This window comes from Cynocephalus volans, chromosome X (genome assembly GCF_027409185.1).
Source record: "Cynocephalus volans isolate mCynVol1 chromosome X, mCynVol1.pri, whole genome shotgun sequence".
Lineage (NCBI taxonomy): Eukaryota > Metazoa > Chordata > Mammalia > Dermoptera > Cynocephalidae > Cynocephalus > Cynocephalus volans.
Window position 1 is genome coordinate 157,454,911 of NC_084478.1, and position 25,233 is coordinate 157,480,143.

Below are 25,233 nucleotides of genomic sequence, written 5' to 3' on the forward strand. Positions count from 1 at the left end.
TCAACAACTCATTTGTTGAAGGCGGCTCCTGGGATGTTAATATCGCAGCAGTTCCAGGCTGCTCCTCCCTGACACCAGTGTTCAGAGAACATTCAAGGTAAAAGAAGTAGGAATCCATTTCCAAGTATTGGAACTGTCTGCAAGAGACCCCAATGGAAGACAAGGTGATGTGGATGAAGTGCAAACAACATCTGCTAAAGATAATTATTATGGTTTGTTTGTATGTCCAGCCTACAATGAACTGGTAATATAATGAGATGGTAATGGAATTTTTTAAGCAACAAGAAACCTCATGGTTAGGTTACATTCACAAAAGCCAATGTCATTGTGGCTTTTTAGGTTTCTAATGGACTTGTATGTGATACTCATGAAAGCAATCAAATAACTACATTTACATTTTTGAAACAAAAACATGGGCAGAACCTCATATTTTTTCTTTGAAAATAAATAAAAGTGTGTGTGTATGTGCACATGCATAAAAGCATCACAGTATTATGTAGCCACATGTTCATACTTTTTATGGAAAATAACTTTCTATTAATATCAAAAGAGGCTGTACTTCACAGGATACGTAAGGGTGTAAATAATAACCCTGTTTTGATGTGACCTTATTGGATGTGTGAATGCAGAACAATTTTCCCAGCCAAAAGAATATAACGGTTTCTTTCTTGGCATCTGGTCATGATATTCTGATTTGTAGCATGCAAATAAATATTAGTCACAAGGCATAAAATGACTCAGAGAATATGATTCTGACAAATCATCTATTTCTATTAGTGTGGCCACAGACATAAATCAATAACCTACAATTTCTTCAGTTGATAGTTTAGCAATCTGCTAGTCATTCCTGACAAAGTAAAAACAGTTTTCCACAAAGTGTGCGTAAAATGCCTTCATGTGACAATGCACCTTCGACAATATAATCATTGTACATAAAAGTGTGATATCACTTAGTTGAGAATGGCTCATTAATGTGGACAAGCTGGCAAGATAACCTGCCAGGCCCCTTAGAAGACTGGATATTGAAATAATTCTTTACCAAGGTATAAAGTGACGAGATTGCTATGGTGATGAATTGGCACATAGGGAGCTGATAGATGATGCATTGCAATAAGTCATGTTCTACAAAGAGGTGTGTTATATCTACATAATTTGATGTATTAATTATTTGACATTTTGGTTGATCTACATATATATATTTTGAAGAACTCAATTCAAGACAAATAAGGTAAAAAAAATAGTCAACGTCACGTATAATGCAATCCAAAAGTATTCCTGAAATAGTATGTGGAATTACACTGTTCTGAGTGTTCAGAATGTTATTTCTTTATGAGACAATGATGACCACTAATCTACCAAATTATCATTGAGAAATGGTCATAGAAGGCAGATGAAAACAGACTTCATGGGGCTGTGCTATAAGATTCTAAAGCCTTTTCAATAAATCTTACTGCTACCATGGATATTTATGAACAGGCTGCTGTCAAAAAGCTACATTTTCAGAAGCCAAAATCAACATTCATAAGTAAAAACACACACATAGCAGAGTAAGCTTTTCTTACAGTAAAAATTATCAGTAGATAAAAGCAAGGTATGCTGAAAAACATGCATAGTGGGGTCACCAATAAGCTCCTTTTTCATTTATGAAACCTCTGTGATTAGCACTACTGGGTGAAATCACGATATTTATCTTGATGGTAATCACACAGGTGTTTGAGTACTTTAATTTAATTAAAACCAGCCCACCCATTCATCTTTTTTAGATCATCTGTAAGCGTGTGGCTGCCAAACAGGGGATGGCCTGGTCTTTTTTTTAAAATTTAATTTTGTTTATTTAATTTTTAAATTTTATTTTACTGATTATGCATATCCATAGGGTACAAAGCTGACCTCCACCTGTGCCCAGGATGTGATTGTCAGATCAATAGTATCTGGATGCCTATTACTACAATTGCAATTATTCCCCATGTCCCCCACCCAGTTAATCCCTGACCTCCCTTGCCCTCCCCCTACCCCCTGCATGCAACCTTACATATGCTTTCTCCCTCTGCAAGTCCAACGCACCGCTGTGGTCTTTCTTTCCTTCCTTCTTTCTCTCTTAGCCAGGTTTGGTCTTCTAATTACAAGAAAGTCACTGCTTCTTTAATCTCTGGCAGTCAAACAACCCTAATTATTATTGACTAGGAAAAAAGAAGATCTCTTGAAAGGAGATTTTTAATGCTTAGATTGTTTAGAAGGTATTGCAAAGAAACTAGATAGCTGAACAATTTAATTTAATTTCTCCAATTCTGGCTCATGTTTTCTAAATAGGAGTCATAGTTCATAGGAAACTGAAACATCTTAAATATTGATTAAATTTCTTCTAAGCAGAATGGGTACAAGAGACAATTTTTTATATTTAAGCAGTACAGTAACCAAAAACATTAAAAAACAGGATGCATTTGTAGAAAAATTGGTTTGTAATATTTTTTGATGAAATTGTCAGAACACCAGTCCTTCCTCCTCTCAGCTATTAAAGTTTCATCTCAATTTTATTACCCCAAAGTGTGGCCACAGAGATAATATGTACCAGTTTTTAAATACATTTTTGGAAGAAATTTTACATGCTTCCATTGCTACGCAAAAAAAATAAATAAATAAATAAGAGGACATGGTATAGGGGGAAGTCCACGAAGAATAAAATAAATATATAAAAAAGCTAAAATAAAGATAAAAATTGTAAGAAAAGGAGTTCAAGAAGGTTTATAATTAAAGAAGGAAGAGGGCAAAAGAGAAAGAGAGAGAAGATGATTTAGTAAAGCATTGATGGATAACAGCAGCATGAAGCCCTGCAAAGCCCACTGCACTGGAAGACAGTAGAATTGGGTTCTAATTCAGACTCTGTGTATCTAAGCAAATAAACAGTCATGCCACCCCTCTGGCCTTGGTTTCTCCATCAGTAAAATGAGAAATTACATAGAGTTAGATTTCTGTTTCAACTAAAATGCGACTAGACCTGCCCTTCTCACCATATACCAAGATCAACTCAAAATGGATTAAAGGCTTAAGTATAAGACCTGAAACTATGAAACTATTAGTGGAAAACATAAGAGAAATACTTCAGGAAGTAGGACTGGGCAAAGACTTTATGAATAAAACCCCAAAAGCACAAGCAGCAAAATAAAAAATAAATAAATGGGATTATATCAAACTAAAAAACTTCCACACAGCAAAGGAAACAATCAGCAGACTGAAACAAACCTACAGAATGGGAGAAAATATTTGTAAACTATCCATCTGACAAGGGATTAATATCCAGAATATACAAGGAACTCAAACAACTATACAGTAAGAAAACAAACAACCCAATTAAAAATGAGCAAATGAGCTGAATAGACATGTTTTGAAGGAAGATGTACAAATGGCCAACAGGTACTAAAAATGCCCTACACCACTAATCAGGGAAATACAAATTAAAACCACATTGAGATATCATCTCATCCCAGTTATACTGGCCATAATCAAAAAGACAGAATAAAATGATTTTTTTTAATTAAAGAGAAAGCCTGCTATGTGCCCTGTAGAGGCAAGCCTTTAAGCAGCAGATATCATAGCCCCAAGACCCGTATCACTATCACGCAGGGCTAAGGCCTCCTGTCCTACCCTGTTTCAACTCACAGATGAAGAAAGTACACAAAACAAAACTTCCGCTCACTCCAGTGACTTTCATTAGCCTTTTTAAATGCATATCCCATCTTTATCTTATGTAAAATATATGCTCCAATAAATTTTTCTTTATCTTTCATATTGGCAAACTGAACAAATTTTGATTCAATTGTTCTGTATTTCCTGTTTTTTGTTTGTTTGTTTTTCTCTTCTTTGTTGATGTCTGAGTCAAAGGCCCTACCATTAAGGCTGCAGATACAGAAGGAAATATAAAGTATCATAAAATATAAGTGACACAAAAATATAAATGACTGTATAATTAATATGCAACTGCAAAACATTTTCAAGTATAAGCCAAATAGAATTTTTCGGTTAGAGGAAATGGTTTAAAGGTTTATTTAAAAAAAATAAATACTCAAGATTAGCCAAGGAAAGTGTAACATAGAAGGATAGTAAAGGATAGACGAATGACTAATTTAATTAAAGTGGCTTGCCCTACTTGATATTTATCTGGAAAAACACATCCTTATATTAAGTTGTTTCCCCCAATGAATTCCAGTTTACTAATGATTTCTTAGAAGAAAGTCTAAGAGACTATATGTACAATCTAAGGGAAGATGATATCTTAATAATACTACAAACTCAGAGATAACAATCAAATGATAAGGACCGAAAACTTTGTGGAAAAGAATAATAGAAGAGTATTATAATAATACAGTTATTATAACAAGAGATTTCCTTTGAACAGGAACTTATTGCCACTATTATGTGAAGATGCCAATGTATATTTTTACATGATTTAAGTTATCTATGTATTATTACTATTTGTTTTTTATTTATCAATTTATATTCAGTAGGATGAATTCTAATTTTTTGTGTATATTTAAGGTTTATAAGATATTTTAATATACATATACATAGTGAAATGGTTACAATAGTTAAGTAAATCAACATATTCAGCATTTCACATAGTTTCTCATTTGGGGGATAAGAGTACCTAAAATCTACTCTTTTAGGAAATAAAATGCCAAATACAATACAATAAAATTAACAATAATCCTCAGGATGTACATTAGATCTCTAGACTTTTTCATCCTACATATCTGCTAATTTATATCCTTTGACTTATGTTTCCCCATTTTCTCCCCCCACCCACACTCCTGATAACCACCCATTTATTTTCTATTTAAATTTTTTTTTGATTTCCCATATAAGTGAGATCATGCATTATTTATCCGTCTGTCTGACTTATTTCACTTAGCAAAATGTCCTTCAGGTTTAGACATGTGACAAACGGAAGGTCCTCTTTCTTTGTTAAGACTGAGTAACATTTCATTGTGTGTGTGTGTGATACCCATCTGTATGTACATATTTATATACACACACATATATATATGAGGCTATTCTCACTCCAGTTAGGCTGGCTATAATCAAAAAGACGGTGAATAGCAAATGCTGGCGAGGGTGTGGAGAGAAGGGGAAACTCCTACTCTGTTGGTGGGACAGTAAATTAGTACAACCACTATGGAAAAGAGTATGGCATTTTCTCAAACAACTACAGATAGATCTTCCATATGATCCAGCAATCCCACTTCTGGATATATACCCAGAGGAATGGAAATTATCATGTGAAAGGGATACCTGCACTCCCATGTTCTTCACAGCTCTGTGTACAATAGCCAAGACATAGAACCAACCTAAATGTCCATTAATGGATGATTGGATAAGGAAAATGTGATATATATACACTATAGAATACTACTCTGCCATAAAAAAGAATGAAATACTCCCATTTGTAACAACATGGATGAACCTGGAGAAACTTATGTTGAGTGAAATAAGCAAAGCACAGAGGGATAAATATTGCATGTGCTCACTCATATGTTGGATCTAAGAGAGAAGGAAGGAAGGAATGAGAGATCACAGTGGTGCCATGATCCAACAGAGGGAGGGAACATTCCTAGGGGTACAAATTGGAGTTGAGGGGAGAGGGGGCAGGAGAGGGAGGTTGGGGGATGATTGGGTCGGGACATGGGGTACAAAAGTAATTTCTGGTAATGGGTATGCCTCAGGATGAATCTGGCCCTCACATCATGTGCATGGAGGCTGGAAATTAGCTTTGTATCTCACAAATATTCTTAATTTAAAAAAAAGTTAAACTTTAACTTACCAGAAAAAAAAACGAAAATGGAATTAAGACATAATACGAATCTTTCCATGAACTTTTTGAAGACCTCTCGTATACATCAGTTTCTTTATCCATTTATCCATCCACAGACAGTACTGTTGTTTCCATATTTGTCTATTGTGAATGCTGCTGCAATGAACATGGGAGCCCAGATATCTTTACGAGATGGTGATTTTATTTTGGGGGGAGGTGTATACCCAGAAGTAAAATTGCTGGGTCATATGATAGTTCTATTTTTAATTTTTTAGGAACCTCTACACCGTTTCCTACATATCTGTACCAATCTACACTCCCACCAACAGTGTACAAGAGTTCCCTTTTCTCTATAACCTTGCCAATGTTTGTTATTTCTTGTCTTTTTGACAATAGTTATCCTAAAAGGTGTGAAGTGATATATCATTGTGGTTTTGAGTTGCATTTCCCTGGTGATTAGTAATATTGAGCTCCTTTTCATTTATCTGTTGGCCATTAGTATGTCATCTTTAAATAAATGTCTATTCAGGCCCTTTGACCATTTTTAAAATCAGGTTATTTGATTTTCTTATTGAGTTGTGTGAGTTATTTATATATTTTGAGTTTTACCCTTTTATCAGAAATATGGTTTGCAATTTTTTTCTCCCACTTTGTAGGCTACTTTTTCATTTTGTTGATTGTTTCTTTGATGTAGCTTTTTAGTTTGACATAGTTCCATTAATTTATTTTTGTTTTTGTAGCCTAAGCTTTTGGTGTGATATCCAAAATGCTGGTAGTGCCAATTCCAATGTCAAAGAGCTTTGGTTCTATGGTTTCTTCTAGAAGTCTTATGGTTTCAGGTGTTGAATATAGGTTATTAATCCATTCAAAGTTAAATTTTGTGTATGGTATAAATAAGGATCCAGTTTTATTCCTTTACATGTGGAAACTCAGTTTTCCCAGACCCATTTGCTGAAGAAACTATTCTTTCCCCATTGTAACTTCTTGGTGTCTTTGTCAAAAATTAGTTGACAGGAAATGTTTGGGTTTATCTCTGGGCTATGTAATCTGTTCCATTGGTGTTTGTGTTTATTTTCATTTTAGTACCAAACTCTTTTGATTATTATAGCTCTGTAATCGAATTTCCAGTTTTGACTATTATGAATAATATTGCTCTAAACATTCATGTATAATAAGTTTTTGTGTGGATGTGGTTATTATTTCTCTTGAGTATATACCTAGAAGTGGAATTGCTGGACGATATAGTAATAATATTAACTTTTGGAGGAACTGACAAACTCTTTTCCAAAATAGCTGCATCATTTTACATTCTCACCAACAACTATGAGAGTTCCCATTTCTCAACATCCTTGACAATATTTCTTATCTACCTTTTCTGGATAATAGCCATCTTAGTAACTATAAAGTATTAAGTAATATCTCATTGAAGTTTTGAATTAGATTTCCATAACAGCTAATTTTGTCAAACATCTTATCAAATAATTATTGTCCATTTGCACATTTTTTTGAAAAAATGTTGATTTAAATCCTTTCCCCATTTTTTAATTTTGCTTTTTATTTGTGAGTTGTAAGCGTTCTTTATATCTTCTGGGACTAGTCCCTTATCAGATACACAATTTGCAGATATTTATCATAGCCCATGAACTGTCTTTACATTTTAATGACAGTGTCATTTGAAGCATAAAAGTTTTAAACTTGGATGAAGTAAAGTTTATGAATTTATAAATATTTTGCTTGTGCTTTTTGTGTCATATTTAAAGAAAAAAAACCTGTTACTTAATACCAGGCCACAAAGATTTACACATATCCTTTTCTCAAAAACTTTTACAGAGTTTTAAAAACTTTTAAAGAGTTTTAGCTCATTATAGGTCTTTGATCCACTTTGGGGCAATATTTGTATACAGTGTGTGGCAGGTATACAATTTCATTTTTTATGGCATATTAGTCATTAAAAGTAACTTTTGTTTAATCTTTATTATAGTAATATATGCACCTGTTAGCTAAAAATTTCAAATAATACAAAGAACAAACTGCCTCATCCCTCCCTATCCCATTCTCATTTTCCAGAGAAAATAAAATATAATTCTTAAGTTTTGGATTTTGATTATTCTGGCATCATCTCAATTTGTTTAAAAGTATGATTATACTACTATTTTTTGATTTATAAGTTTTAAAGATTATTTGTGTTCTTATTCTGACAGAAAAAGACTTATACTTAAACTACTATATCATCTCTCCTTCACAAATAATTGTCTCTTTTTAATTCCTTTATTCATTAACTTTGCAATTATAAATAATAAACAAATATTTTATTCATTGTATGCAACATCTCTTAATTCCCTACACTGTAAGAATGTGACATTACCACACCTATTCTTCCCTTCAGCTTTCCTCACAGTATTTACTTTCTAATTTCTGTCATCTATACTTTTACTTTTATATAGTTGATAACATTTTCTTTCTTTTCTAGAATGGTAATGAAGTCTTCTGTCCTTTGTTGATAGATTCTAAAAGATAAATGCCAGTAAATAGTGCGTGCACTGTTGTAATTATGTTAATATTATTTATGCAGCAGTCAAACATATAAACATATTTACTTTCCTGTTTGGATTTTTGTTTTTCCTAGGTTTTTTTTTAAATTTTTTTTTTATTTTTCTAAATCATTTCACCCAGTTAGACTGGCCATTATCAAAAAGATAGAGAATAACAAATGCTGGTGAGGATACAGAGAAAGGGGAAATCTTCTACTCTGTTGGTGGGACTGTAAATTGGTGCAGCCTTTATGGAAAATGGTATGGAGTTTCCTCAAACGACTTCAGATATAACTGCCACACAATCCAGCAATTCAACTGCTGGGTATATACTCAAAGGAATGGAAATCATCATGTTGAAGGGATACCTGCAAGGAGCTGCATGTTTATCACAGGTCCATGTATAATAGCCAAGAATTTGAACCAACTAAGTGTCCATTGATGGACGACTAGATAAGGAAAATGTGGCATACATACACAATGGAATATTACTCTGCCATAAAAATAAATGAAATTCTTTCATTTTCAGCAGAAAGTGAACTTGGATGAACTTAGAGAAAATTACGTTAAGTGAAATAAGTCAGGCACAGAAAGAAAAATACCGTATGTCCTCAGTCATAAGTGGAAGCTAAAAAATAAACAAACAAAGAAAGAAAGAAAAATGCAACAATCACAATAATTTGTTGAGCTTTCAAGAGATGAGAACTAAACTGAGGCCACCAGAGGTGGGAAAGGGGGAGGGGGAGGGGAGGTAGTAAGAAATTGGTGAAGGCCACAAAATTGTTGAATATGCTAATTATCCTGATATCAGTATCACATGTTGCACACATGTATTGACATTCAACTCTGTACCCCACAGATACGTACAATCAACTATGTTTACATAAAAAAGAAAGAAAAACAAACTTGATGAGGGTTAGTCAAAGAGACACTGGAGCCAACTAAAAGAACTCCCAATGGCTAAATTAGAAAAATTTAAGCAACAAAATACTTAAAAAAATAAAAAGTATTGGAATATATCCCAAAATATAAAATAAATACCCATGAGTCCACACTAATAAAAATAAAACATTAAATGAAAAAAGAAATGGAAAATAGAAAAATCTCCTGTGTGTAAGAATCTTAAATAATTTATATACATACTTCTTCCCTTAAGCATAACTCCCCTCTTCCTAAATATGGAATACACATAGTTAGTTCTTCCCAAATAGTAAAGTATGGAAAAGGGGAAAAAGAGTACAGTAACTCTTCAATGGAGAAACCTAACAAGCACTCCATTTAGCCAGGTAGTCAAGATTACAATCAACCTTTGATGCAATGTAACGAGAATGGCAATTCATCTCTCTAGATCTCCTCCCCCAAACAGATTACCCTCAGTTTAATCATGAAAAAAAAATCAGAAAAATATCAACTGAGAGTCATTCTATAAAATATGCAATGTATTCTCAAAAACTTTCAAGTTCACAAAACCAAAATAAGTCTGAGAAACTGTCATAGCCCAGTGGAACTTGAGACATGACATCTAAATGGACTGTGGTGTCGCGTATGATCTGGATATTTGTGAACAGAAAAAGATGTTAGGTAAAAACTAAGAAAATCTGATTAAATTATTGATACTAGTTAATAGCAAAGCATCAATACTGATTTATTAATTATCACAAATATACCACACTAACAAAAAGTTTAATGATATAGGACACTGGGTATGTATATATGGGAACTCTCTGTACTGTCTTCAGAAATTTTCTGTAAAATTCTGTAAATTATTTCCTGTAATTTAAAATGGTTCTAAAACCATTTAAAAATAAAAACTTTATGTATAAATAGTAAATAATTGAAAGAGAATTAGGGGAAGGAACCAGAATTCAAAGTAATATTAATATGGTGGTGAGATTTCTGTGCTATGTTTCCTCCTGTGTCTTCCAGCCTGGATTCAGAGACAGTGAAAATTCAAGAATTGCAAATGAGATGTCCACAGAAAGTATTCTAAGGAAAGACTTCTCTTTCTTTTCCAAGGATTAGGATAGGAGATATCTACAAGACACAAAGAGTGGGAGAAATTATTTTTTTAATGCAGGTTCTTCCCCCAGGCAAGCCTCATTCCTGAAATTGTAATCCTCCAGTGAGAACACCAGCAACAACTGGTCAGGAACTTAAACTCTGAGTTATGGGCATTCCTCTATCTGACAAGAGAACTTTGATCCCAAAAGTGTAGGAGAAAACTACCCTATTATTTTTTTTCTGTATATCCTCTCTCAACTTAGCCAGGGAGGCAGACCCATTCAGGGGAAGTGAGCAGCAACTAAAATTACTAAAGGTCTGCTTTCTAGGGAGAGAACCAGAACGGGATCCAGAAAGTGTGGAGGAGTATCTTAGTCAATTTGGGTTGTTATAACGAAAGTGCCATATATTGGGGATTAGGCTACAACATAAAAATTTGGGGAGGGCACAAACATTCAGTTCATAGTGGAGAAATCAGTGAAAGGAAAGAATGTGAGAAAGAGACTGCATTAATTATGACTTAAGTCTTAGGCTCAACCCAACCTGGTCATTCAGGAATCTTAACATAAAAAAGGTACCAAAACCTTGGAAAACTAAAGCAGGAGTAAACCATCACTGATCTCAAATTAGTTTCTTAAACCTAGCAATACGCTTTCTAGGTTCTTCCATATCTTTTCATGGCTTGATAGTTTCTGTATTTTTATGGCTGAATATTATTCCATTGGAGGGATGTACCACATACTGTTTATTGATTCACATATACAAAGATATCTTGGTTGTGTGGACCAATATTTAGGCTGTTGAGGAAAAATAATGTTAAAAAAAGTATATGGGAAGCCAAATGTGAGGATCGACCTGGAAAACACTAGCAGACCAAGTTGGAAAGTGTTCTGGGAGTCTGTTACAAGCAACAAAAGTTTATAGGTACAGAGAAGAGGGAAGGGGACCACCTTACAGTGAAATTATTCCATTCTGATGGTGGACCAAATACAGAAGTTACAGTCATTGAGTACAAGCTACATCAGAAAGTTAAAAATGTCTATGTGCAGTTTTAAGCAAAAAATCTCCATGCTTCTATGTGCAGTCCTACATAAAAGATCTTCATACTTCAGCTATTTAAAACAATTGTGTGACTGCTTTCAGTCATCAAATTATACATTAATCAGTGTGTTCCAGCTCTAGCCACATTCTATCCTCACCTTAAGAACAGGATGTCAACACAGAAATCATAAGGCTCAACCAAAGGCAGAGATTGTTTGGGAATCTGCTTCAATGCCTTCATCAGTTGCTTCCAAGGTTTGGAAATTACAAATAAATCTGCTGTAAACATTCATGTGCAGGATTTTCTGTGGGCATAATTTTGAAAATCATTTGGGTAAATAGAAGGTGTGTAATGGCTAGAACAAATGGTAGGAGCATGTTTAGTTCAGTAACAAACTATTGACCAAAGTGGATGCACCATTTTGCACTTCCATCAGCAATGCAAAAAAGTTCTTGTTACTCCACATCTTGGTTGGCATTTGATGTTTTCAGTGTTTTGTATTTCAGCCACTTTAATAGGTGTTGAGCAACTTTAGAGGTGTACACCAGAGCTACAAACTTGAAGAAAATATTTTCAAAGCATATGTCTAACAAAGGACTTGTATCTAGAATACATAAAGGGCTCTCAAAATTCAAAGATCAGAGAACAAACAACTCAATTTAATAAATGGGCAAAACATGTCAATAGACACTTCATTAAAGTTGACATAAAGATATTTAAAAAGCACAAAAAAGTCTCCTACATCATTAGCCATTACAGAAATGCAAATTAAAAGTACTGTAAGATGCAGCATACATTTGAGAACTGATAAAAAAAAATACTGATATTGTTAAGTGATAGAAAGATAAGGAACAATGTCAACTCTCCTGCATTGCTGGTGTGAATGTAAAATTCATAACTATGTGGGAAGTGACTTGCTAATTTCTCATAAATGTACACTTACCATGTGACTCGACTATCCCATTGCTGGGAGAAATAAAACTTTAGTTCAGAGTAAAAAAATCTATACATGAATGTTTAAAACACCTCTTTTCTTATTTGCCAAAAGCTGGAAACAATCTTAGTGAGTTCAGGTTATTATAACAAAAATCTCACAAACAGGGTGGCCAAAACTACAGAAATTTATTTTTCTTAGTTCTGAAACTGGGAAGTCCGAGATCAAGGTGCCAGCTGATTTGGTTTCTGGTGAGGGCCCTCTTTCTGGTTTGCAAATGGACACCTTCTTCACATCATAGAGAGACAGACAGACAGACAGACAGACAGATAGATAGATAGATAGAGAAAGAGAGAGACAGAGACAGAGAGAGAGAGAGATCATTTCTGTCTCTTCTTATAAGGACACTAATCCCCTCAGGAGGGTTCCACCCTTATGAACGAATTACCTCTGAAAGATTCCATTTCCAAGGACCATCACATTGGGTATTAGGGGTTTAACATATGAATTTGGGGGGAACACAAACATGAAGTTCATAACACAATCTATATGTCCCTGCAGGGGTACAGGGATAAAAAAGTGAAGTGTAGCCATATAGAAAAATGCCATTCAGAACCTAAAAAGTATAAACTATTGCTATACACAGCAATTTGCATATATCTCATGGGCTTGCTGAGTAAAAGAAGCTAGTCTCAACAAGTTACATACCCTATTATTTCAGTTATATGACATTCTTAGAAATGTAAAACTACGATGATGGAAAACAGATGAGTGGTTGTCAGTGTTAGGTGCAGAAGGAAGGTATGACTATAAATAGCAGATGAGAATTTGGGGGAGATTGTGGAGCTGTTCAATATTCTGATTGTGGTGATGGTTACAAAAATCTCTACAAAAGCATCAGAGAACTGAACACACACACAAATGTTTTACTCTTTGATAATTTTAAAAATAAAACAAAACTGAAAAAGATATATCGTTGGAGCGATAATCATCCTAGTAACAGAAATAATTTACTTCATAAGAAAGAAAATTAACATGGATGAATAAAGGATATTACATAATGGAACAGAGTCAATTTATCAAGAAGTCATAGCAATCCTAACTGTGAAGGCACCTAAAAGCAGAGCTTCAAAATACATTAAATAAAAAACAAGAGAACAGGAAAGTAGAAATAATCAAAGCTACAATTATATTTGAAGTCGACAACACTACTCTCTGAATAAATAATCAAAAAAAAAAAAAAAGAAAATTTGCAAGAATATGAAAGGACCTAAAAAAATACTATCAACCAAATTGGTTCATTGGAATTTATAGAGCACTCCAACAGCAGAACATACACTATTTTCAAGGGCACACAGTACCTTCCCAAAGACAGACTACAAAATGACACAAAAATTTAAAAGAATTGAAATTATATAAAGTATATTCTCTACGAATAACAGAGTTAAATTAAAAAATATATATAAAATAACAAAAGAGATATCTGGAAAGTTCCCAGAAATTTGAAAACTAAACAATACATTTTTACTAATCCATGTTTCAAAGAAATTATTGAGGAAAATAAAATATCTTCACCTGAATTAGAATAAGAATAAAAATGCAACACATCAGAATTTGTGGGATTCACCTAAACCTGTATTTACAGGGAAATATATATCACTAAATGTTTATCTCATGAACAAACCAAAGCAATAATCTAAGCTTCTATGTAAGAAAGTATAAAAATAAAATCAAATTGAGCCCAAGGTAAGGAGAAGGATGAGAAAAATAAGGATAAGAGCAGAAATCAATGAAATTGAAATTTGAAAAAAAAAAATTACTATCAATAAAAAAAAATACTAGTTCTTTGAAAAGATCAGAAAAACTGAAATATCCAATGTCAGTCTGAGAAATTAAAAAAATATATATAGTTGAGTAGCAATGTCATGGGACACATCTTAAAGTATACGGAATTGTATATATATAGAGAGAGAGGGATATATAATACAAGACTTTTCAGAAAGTATAAAAATGACAGACACGTAACATAATCAAGTTCTTCCCAGTGCTGGAAATCCAGGCAGGAAGATCGGGATTCAACGCATTAGGGATAACAGGGTCCACAAAGATAGATGCCTGTGTGGGAGGAGTCCACGTCTGAAGTAGGGTCTTCCAGAAGCTGTGTCAGGGAAGCCTAGAGTTCTGTGGTTGGACGTCAGGGCTCACTGCCCTGAGGGTGGCAGGAAGCAAAGGCGCTGAGTGGGCAGGACTCAGGGTTCACAGTCCTCACGTCAATAGACTGCTCAGCATTCCTTCTTCAAGGATTGGGTTTCTTTCCACGGCTTCAACTGGAGTACAACATTCACGTCTAAAATTTTGACAACCACTGTAAACCAGTTAGGTATAGGATGTATCCTGGAGATCTGGCCTCCAAGAACCTGGGCCCAAGATGGCCTCCAGCTCCTTGCTCTGCTTTCTATGAGGAATTTGAGATACTGCAGAGCTGCCAGCTGCCTAAAACATACACTCTAGGTTAGAGAAGTGAGTTTCTGGGTATTGGTGCCCATAAACTCAATCTTGGACAAAGGATGCCAAGAGTAGAGACTTAAAAGTAACCCGAGATAGCAGATGTGCGATTGAAAACTCATAATATATCACTCACTGTATATATAATATAAGCCAGAAATGCACAGGCATGGGCAACAATGTGCGTGTGTGTGTAAGTTTAAGAAAACACAAGAAAACGCTCTATGAATTGTGGATTTCTGCATGAGTACTTACTCTCTTTAAAGTGTTACTTGGATGTATTATGCTTTATGTGAATTTGGTTGCCAACTATATTTGTATGAGACGACATTCTGCATCATGTACACCATTTTCTATACAACACTCTATTGATGCACTTGATGAACACTCTATAGCTTAATCTTCAGCCCAGGCCCCTTTCCTGGTAGTTGAACTCGTGGATCCTACTGCCCACTGAGCAGCTTCACATGGACAGCCCATGTAACTTCACCATCTACATGGCCGACACTGACCTCGGCCACATCCACCACGCCCTTCCTCATCTCTACCCAAACTCACGTCTGCACCAACACTTCCACCTTTATCCTCAATGTCAGCTAAAGGTAATGGCTTCTATCTAATCAGCAACCTTCAGAACTCAGTCATTTTACACTCCTCCACCACTTCACAGTTCCTAATTTCTAAAATTCTCTAAAATTCTCGACTTCTCACCTATTCCACCCACAGCTTCAGTGGTGTTTTGTCATTTTTCTGTTTGTTTGTTTAGTTTCCTTGGTGTTTTTCATCAGTATATGTTCAATAAATATCTCCTGAATGAAAGGATGAATGAGTGAATAAATGAATGTATTCAATCAGCAGAAGGACACGTGTTGTTTCAAATGTAAAGTCTAAGCCCTACCTGGGCCTCCCACCTCCATGGAAGAAAATCCAAAATGAATACATGTGCTCTTGGTTCAAGAATTCACAAGGGAAACTATCAATGAGAGTGTCATTATGCATGTCTCCTCCCCAGGTCCAAACACCATCCTGGTTATGGAGCTGCTCTCAATGGGTAGGTACATGATCCTTTTTGAATTGAACCCACACATCCCCATTAGTTTAGCGAATAAGCGTGACACTTCCACGAGTGTTTTATCCACCCTGCAAATGTCTGCTCCATGAGCCAATCCTTTATCACAGACAGTATCTGGGGGCAACATAGGCCACCAGTCATAGCCACAGGTGCCAATAGCTCTGAATCCAAGGGAGACAGTTCGAGCTTGAGGATACCATCTGGATCATGTTTGAAGGCATGTCCACACCCAGCACTTTATCTGCAGAATCATTAAGTTAATTAATTAGTCCCGGGGCACCCACTCTAATTACCCCTCTTCGAAGCTGCACACACCCTTCCACTGCTCACAGGTGGTCCTGCCTGTCTCATTTGCCAGTCATCAGTCACCAACCCCACTCACTCACACAGTTCCAGCCTCTATGGAGGGGTCCACTATGGAGGGGGAAATGTACCAGCCTCCAACAGGCATTGAGATGACTCCAGTCCTGGGATACCGGCCATGGTGTACCAGAGAGGACAAGAGAGTAGACAAGAGAGGTTGTTCAACCAGAATGATACTGGGAAGACAGCCATGTTCTTCTTGAGAGGAGATGGGGAGGATGCCTGGCATGCTGCTGATCCACTCTTGCAGTAGATCAAACCACATCAAAACTTCCAGCTAGTAATGGTGATTTGGAGACTTCCCAAGCTTATTTATATAATGTGTCCTATCATATCATTATGCCTCCACCCAACAACTAGATTCCCAACCAACTCTAAAAGAAAAAAAATGCAGCTGCTCAAGACCCCAAACTGCTTTGGATCAAGGCATTTATACATGGCTGCCGGAGACCAGCTCCGCAGGATTCACTGGACCTGAATAGGTGGTGTGGATAGGATGAGGAAAAAAGAAAAAGGTGACCCACAATTGTCTAGTGCAAGTGTGGACAACAACCACAAAACTCTTGCTTTATTTATATTTTTTTACTTAATCTTTTACATAATGATTCATCTTTTAATCAAAACATTTCTTATTTTGTTTCTATTGAGAAAGAAAGGTCAAAACGTTCCAAGGCACTCATGCTGTGACAAAAACATCTACTCATGCATCAATAGTTCACCCCAAAGCCTGTGGCTTGTGGCCAGGAAACTATACAATAGCAGCATGCTTGGCTTTAAAGAGCGTCAGACTTTTGGTTTAAACTATAATTCTTAACCTTCTTAACTTACAATTTAACCCTTTTTAAATCTTACTTATACTTACTATACTTGATTTTAACAACGTTGATTAGTTATGGTTAACAATTTAATATTGCTTATACTCTATATTGATCATTTTAATTTATAATCAAAATCACAATGTTTATACCTTATATTTCCCTGCCAATAGACTCTGGGAACAGCACAGGGGGCACAGTGAAAAGTCAAATGATCCTACTCAAACTAACAAAAACACACTATATCATTCTTATTATTACGAGGGAAACAACATGCTCTTGGTAAGTCAAGTGAAACTGTGCAAATAGGGAAAACAAAGAAATCTGTAACTGGTTAACGATCAAATAATTGTAAACACCACTGCACTCGGACCCACCACCTTCCTGGGGGAGGTAGATAGAAATCCAGCATAATAACTTCATTCCACACGTACAAAAGCGTGGCCACAGCCACAATGGGTCCATGCACACATCACTAACAAGAAAGATCAATAACAAAATTAAATCGAGCCAACCCATACCGGGAATATGCATCAAAAACACCTTTAGTACTGACAATGCCCTTTAAAAAAACCAGTTAATTTTGATGTATTTTAACATATCCTTTGAGAAACTCCAGGGAATTTCCCAAAGCCATACTAAGCCAAAAGTGAAGAAACCAAAGGTGAACAAACAAGAAATTCCATGGAGCCGGGCCACACACATGGGACCCCCTGCAGAACAAGGGGCATCACTCCTCAGCCTCCCATGCCGTTCCCTATAGCAGGATGGCCCATGGCACATGGCTGTTCCCATCTGGAGTCCCACTTCCTCATTCCTTTTTATTTCTATTTTAGGTCTTAGAGGACAACTCACCTTCTTCCTCATTGCTGCTCCTGGACTCTATGACTGTATGGGTAGAGATGTGTCTTGCTTATCCTAGGAAACCACTACTAACACAGGACCTTAAAGAGCAAAAGCTCAATTTCTGTTTAGAAACTAAAGGATTCAGTGAGCATGGCTTTTATTTACTACAATTTATTAAAATTTCTCCTAACTTTCTCAAGTAAGCCAGGCAAATCCATGTTTAAACCTTTAATTTTCCAGAACAACAATCTGAGAGAGAAAGTGACACTGAGAATAAACATTCCTTTATGTTTTCTTTATTCCTCTCTTTCACTGAACCCCTATATTTTGCTTGCTGGGATCTTTTACACTTCTAAAAAGAATCTATTCTGATGCCGTGTTGCTTTGTAGCAGAATACAAAATAGGATACAAGGTTTTTCAATTTGTTTTGCAAAATATCAAAATCCTTCCTCTAACATCTGAAAAAATAGCAATAAATGTGTGAGCAATGCCATTCATAAGCTTAGATTCTAAAGCTAATAAATCTTCTGTCAAAAGTAACAGCATTTGACAAATGCCAAAAAGATAGAAAGAAGATAAAGCTCCGTGTCACTCATATACAACAGGAACATGAGTTGTCGTGCTGTGTCCTCCCCAGCCTGACCACGACCCTCCCCTGCTTAGCACCATGACTACCCTCTTTAAACGGAGTGGAGAGTCTGCCTCATTCCTCACTTGGGGCAGGAGAAGCTGCTGACCCATGCCATGACATGGACACTGCAGTGGTGCTATCCATGGGACCCATTCTGGCCCAGGCTCTCTCTTCCTCATCTCTCAAAGCCTCCTCATACCAGGCTGAGAAAAAAGTGGGGTTGGTCTCTTTGACCTCGGCTGAAAATTCACAGGGCCCCTGTCCTTCTGCTCGGCCTGTTTTCTAAGAATTGTTCCAGAATGTGACGTAGCCCTCTAGGCTGTAACCAGCCAACAAAGCCTAGGATTCCAGGGTTGACTATATGACCGGTGAGGTCACGTGCAGTGGAGTCACCTCTGTTCTGGGTTGGGTGGGGGCCTTGACGCACATTCAGGGTGCACTCCTCACCTTGACCTCTGGCCTCCTCTACTCTGTGACCTGAGGATGCTTCCTCAGACCAAGGCACGCATGCCCAATTTCTAACGCTCCTGTCAGAGGGCACCTCCGGCTGCAGATTGCTGGCATAGTGTTGTGGAATTGGAGGTACAATCAGGCTAGATCCCCATTTCCCTGAAATACCAAAAGGAAATGAAGAAGCGTTTGATTCTTCCTGAAGCCTCCGAAGGCCAGTGAGGGCTGGATTCTGTGATGTCCCCTCTGTCTGGAATGAGCAATGCCTTCCATCTTCCTCATGCTCAACTATTCCATGCCTTGCTGGACCTGGGACTCCTTCCACTGATCTGACTTGGTTTCCTCAACTTACCTGACTTTGCTTCCTAACATCAAAGCCTTTACTATGTTGCCTGTCCCCAAGACTGACATCACAGGGCAGAGCTGCATTCTTTGGGACTACCTTTGTTCTGTGGTAGAGGACACCCTGTTCTCTCTCAAGGTCTTAATATTGATACCTGGCAGAGGCTCGAATGCCACACTTTCTACTGGTGTAATGTAGCCCCTGAAAACCAAAGCCTTGTCTCCCTGAGATAGCGCAGACTACTCTGTGGCAGAAGTGAGACCACACCACATCTGTTCATGCTGGGTCCACACATGCCTGACAGCAGGGGCAGAGGAGTATTTTGGTAAGGTCTCCATCCTGGAGCAGGATGTCCCCTCAGCCCTCCTCAAGGCCACCATATGTACTCCTGACACAGCCTGCACCACCTGCCTTCTGTTGTCCTCAGCCTGCACCCTTCATGCCAAGGCCACCATGTCCCTGAGAGGCCAGAGAACCAAGTCAGGGGACGGATGAGGTGTCCTCTTCCTGACATCCTTGCCTGAGGCCTCTCAGGGCTGACACTGGGGCGGGTTTCTATAAGAATCCCTCTGTTTGTGGTGAGCAGTCCCCTCTCTTCTTCCTTTATGTCCTCACTTCGTAGTCTGGCAGAGCCTGCGATTCCTCTCTGTGCAGTCCTCAAGACGGACCCCTCAGGAAAAGTCCACACAACCCTCAGACTCTCAAGATGGGAGTTGCCTGGGGCTACTCAGGGCTAACTTCCTAGGCAGAGCATGGTCAGGACCCACTTTATCTGTAGTTGGAAGCCCTCTTGGTCCTTCCTGGAGTTCTCACCTTGATGATCAGTCAGGCCTGGGACTCATCCCTTAGCCATCGAAGCGGTACCACACAAAGAAAGCTCTATCTCCTTCAGGCTTCCAGGATGGAAGCCAGGAAAGACTATATCCTGGGACCCACCCTCGAGTCTCCAAGACGGCCTGTCAGGTTGGGGCAGGAAGAACACTTCAAGCTAATCCTGCTGGGGGCCTACCAGAGCTGACAGTAGAGGTGAAGAAATGGTGCTAGGACAGAACTTCAACTGGATCCTCACCATGATGATTAGCCCAACCTGATACTGCACTCACTGATGACACAAAGACTTGCCCCTTAGAAGAAGCCTCCCTTCCCTCAGACATCTAAGATGGGAGTCAGGAAACACCCCAGCCCAGGGCTACCCAAGGCTAATGGCAGGGTTGTGGCCTACTGTATGTACAGTGGAAGGACCCGTCACTTCTTCCATCCACTGCTGACCTGAAAACACATCCTTTAGAAGATGACTCATCTCCTTTAGACTGTCAAGATGGAATCTGGGTTACGCCACATGCTGTCACCTCTACACAGGTACACCAAAGCTGACAGTAGGGAGGGGATAGATTCTGTGGGCCCCCATGTGTTCTAAGGCAATATGTACCCTCAGTCCTCTGAAAGGTTTTCATAGTATCTCTAGGTTTGTCCTGACCAACTCCCTCTCCTTATCTGAAGATGCCTCCATCAGGTCGAAGTCCCTATTTCCCCGAGACTCCTGAAGAGGAAGTGAAGGGGGCTAGTTCCTCTGCCTGTCATCCCTGTGTGGGGCTTCCCAGGACTAATGAAGGGGCAGTTTTTTGTGGGTCCCTTTGTATCTGGGGTTGGATGCCCCGCCAGTCTTTTGTGTCCTCCTGGTGATGCCTGGAAGGATCTGAGTCCCTTTCTTCCTCCTGATTAGGGGTGGGACGCATCTGAGGAAGGCCTTCCCCTCTTTCTACCCCCTCAGCAGAAGTCAGGGGACACCACAGTGAGCCGCCTTACCCCAGGCCTCTCAGGGCTGACAGCATGTGGGGAGTTGCATTCTATTGAGCCTCCTCTATGCAAGGTGAGAGTCTCTACTGTTCTTCTCCAGAGTCCTCAATGTGATGATTGGCAGGTCCTGCGTCTCCATCTCCTGAGGATTACAACATGGCACAGGGAAAGAAGGCATAACTGCAGAAAACCCTGACAAACACTACTTCACCAAGGTGATCCATTTAGCATCATCAGTGATATGTCACATTGATACAACTCACTGTGGCTGTGGTATGATGAGAATGGCACTTCACACGTCTGCTCTTCCCCGCAAAACACATAACCCGTATCTAATCCAGGCAAAAAGAGCAGACAAATCCCAATTGAAGGCCATTATACAACATACCTGACTAGGCCTCCTCAAAACTGTCAACAACATCAAAATCAAAGAAAATCTCAGAACCTGGCACATCCAAATGTAAGCTAGAGAGACATGACCACTAAAGGTAATGGCGGATCCATGGAGGATCCTGGGACAGAAGATGGAATTTCATGAAAAGTAAGGAAATCTGTATAAACTATGGATGTTTGTTAATAGGTATGTATCAATGCTGGTTTATTAGTTTTAACAAACCGTACTAAGGCAAGATGTTATTAATAAAAGGAACTGTGTATGGAACACATAGGAACTGTCTTGACAACTATTATGATTTTCCTTTAAATCTAAAATATTCTAAAAAAAGTTTAGAAAAAGTGAACAAAATATTATCAAAGTAGATAGCGGATATGTATGAAAATCCTGTAGCAGACATCGTACCTTTTCAGAGAATGTTAAAAGCTTCTGCTTTGAATTTGGGTCCTAAGCTAGGGTTTCTGCTATCTGCATTTCTATTCCTTTTTCTAACAGAGGTAGTAGCAGGTACACTAATGCAAACAAATGAAGTAAAAGGGATAAGGATTAGGAATAAACAAAGCTCCTGTCACTGCTGGATGATTAGAATGTGCATTAAAAAAATTCAGAAGAACTAATGTAAACTATTAGTTTTAATAATAAAACTATTATTTTATAGAACAATCTATAAAATAATAGTAAGTTTGATAGGCATAAGATCGATATATAAAAAATGAACTTTGTTTTCTTGATACAACAAGGAGTATTAAAATGAAAGTAAACAAAAATAACTTGTATCTAAACATACAATAAATCAAGTACCTTAGAAAAATTAAACAAAAAAATTTAAAACTTTACATAAAACTATATACAAATGTCATTTCAATAAATTAAAAAGCACTACATAAACATAAAAAAATATATACATGGATGTGAAGATTCAATACGGGAAACATGTTAGTTCCCCCCAAAGAGACCCTACAGATTGACTGCGACCCCAGTTTAAAAAAAAAACAAAGGGCTTTGCACATAAACGCATGTGTACATGTGACAAGATGATTCTAAAATACAAAGACATGCAAATGGCTAAGTACAGCCAAAATACTCTTGAGAAAAATAGAAGGTAAGAACAATAACTCTAGCAGATTGTAAGAATTATGAAAAATCTATAGCAATGAAGTGTTTGAGGTTTCAGTGCAAGGGTTGACGAATAGACCAATGGAATTGACTGGCGAGTCCTGAAGAAAAGAAAATGTGTATGCATAGCCTTAATAAATGAAAATGGAGCAGCTGCAGAGCAGAGGGAAAATATTCTTTAAATAAATGGTAGTGGAACAACTGAGTATCCATGTAGAAAATCTAAAGCAACTGAAATCCTCCTTCACGTTATACACAGAAAACAATTACACAGAGATTAAAGATCTCACTAAAATATTTTTATTATGAAAGTATCCAAACATATGAAAAAGTATGAAATAATAAATGAACCTTTATATAGTCTATTGTTTAGCAAGTCAACGGAATGGATCAATTAGGGTGTTGACAGAGCTGGAGGGGAAAGGATCAAAAGACAATGGAGACATTGATCAAGTCACTAACAGACAGGATGGAGATAATATGAGTAGGGTTGCGGGGGTGAGAGGAAATGGCAGTTCATTCTGCCTCCTTGCCTCAGCCAAAAATTGCCTTGCTGCTTCGTGGGCCTTTGTGTTCAGGGAGTGAGACCTGGAACTCAACAGAAGCTGTGGAGACAGTCCCCTGCTGATCTCTGGAGCTCTGAGGATCCAATAAATATAACCTAAAGAGTACTACCCCAGAAAATCATGACAGGGTGATGTTGTGCTGACTACGGCCACCCTGAACAGGCCAAGGAAACCTTTACTGATTGACAAGGCAGTGCGAGATTGTCCACATGTGACGGGAGTAGAGGCCTAGCTCCTCCAAATGGACAAGAGCTCCACATACGAAAGGGTACTTCAAACTTTCATGCAAAAACAGAATTAAAAGTTCATACAAATCTTCCCATGAACTTTCTGAAGTACCCTTGTACTTCCTTTCAGCTGCCCTCACTCTTGACAGGGCCCTCAGCAGAATTCAGGAAACCTGAGATTCCAAAACATGATCACTTGTAGCTTTGGCAGAGATTTCCCTGAAGCTTGGAAAATCTCCATCCACTATGGCCAGGAACAACTCAGCTGTTCAGGCACTGACTACCTTCCTCAGCTCTAGCTCAGTGTCTCAGGTACAGTTAGCCTCTTCTCATAGTCAGAATAGGGTAAAAACAAACAAACAAACAAACAAACAAAAACAGCAGTGAAGGTAGAAAAACTTGGACAAGAAAGTTCTGCTCCCAGACCTGAAGACAGCTGGTGGCTGAGTTCCAGCTCTGGCCACCATGTCCTTGGGGATTATCCTCAAGGATTCTTTCCTCCAAGGTCCCAAGATGGGAAACTTCTCAGGGAAGGTGAAAACAAAAGGGTAACATATCCCTTTCCTTCCTGTACTGTAGTAGGCCCCCTGTCCGAGAGAGACATTAGTACTCCTATGTGTGAATCAGTAGGGCAGTATCAGGAGCCTTTTTAGAGTGAACACAACCATTCTCTGGAGGTTCCCTAAATAGCTCACTTTTAGTTCCCTTTTCCTCACTTTACATTCAGCCTTCCGTGAACATGACATTTCTGCCAGTGAAGGTTCACCATAGTCATAGGGTTGGGCACAGGGTTGGGGGAGGGGAGGGCATTTTCACATTTCAAGGAAGAGGAAACATTTGTGTGTGTGGTCAGACACATGAAGTCTGACCATGATTTATTAAAAATAATCATAGTTCAATGTGTTTATTTGCAAAAGGTGGCAAAAAAAAGGAGGCATAAAGCCCTGCTTTCTCTTGACCTGCATACAATCCATCAGTAGCCTTTGTAGCCTCAGCCTCTAAAATCCATTGCAAATCTGTGCACTTCGGCCAAGCTCTATTACTACTGCTGCAGGTGAAGCTACCATCATCTCTCACTTGGCCTACAGCAACGACTTTCTTACTGGTCCTTCTTTTTCCACCCTTGTCCCTGTAAAATCCATTGTCTTTTCAGCATCAGTGATCCTCCCAAAAATTACAGTCTGTGGTTGAATTTTTAAGTGCCATACATCAGAGTTCAGTATTATGTAAAATTATATGTATTATAACAAACTCACAGAGCTCTATATCTACTACCCAAGTATCACAAAGAACAGTTCCATCACCCTGATATAGTCCTGTGCATCCCCTTTGAAGTCAACCACTACCCCCTCCCAAGCCCATAACTGTGATCTGTTTTCAGTTTCTATTGTAGTAATTTTTCCAAAATGTTGTATGAATAGGTTTATACAGTACTGTCTTCTCATAGAGTGTCTGTATCAGTTTTCAGTACAGCCAGTAAGGAATAAGATCCTTCTTGCTCTGTATCCTCTCCTACATTTGGTATTTTTAGACTTTTGGATTTTAGCCATTCCAAGAAGTGTGTAGTGGTATCTTTTTAGGTTTTTGTTTGCATTTCCATACTGACAAATTATGTTAATCATTTTTATATGCTTCTGAGCAATCTGTTTATTCTTTGATGAAGTGTCATTTCAAACCATTTGTGCATTTTAAAAGTTAACTGAGTTTTTTTTTTTTTTTTGATCATTGCAGATCTTAAAGTACAAGAAGAATTTATCAGAAAATACAGAGGGTTCCCACATATCCCGCTCACA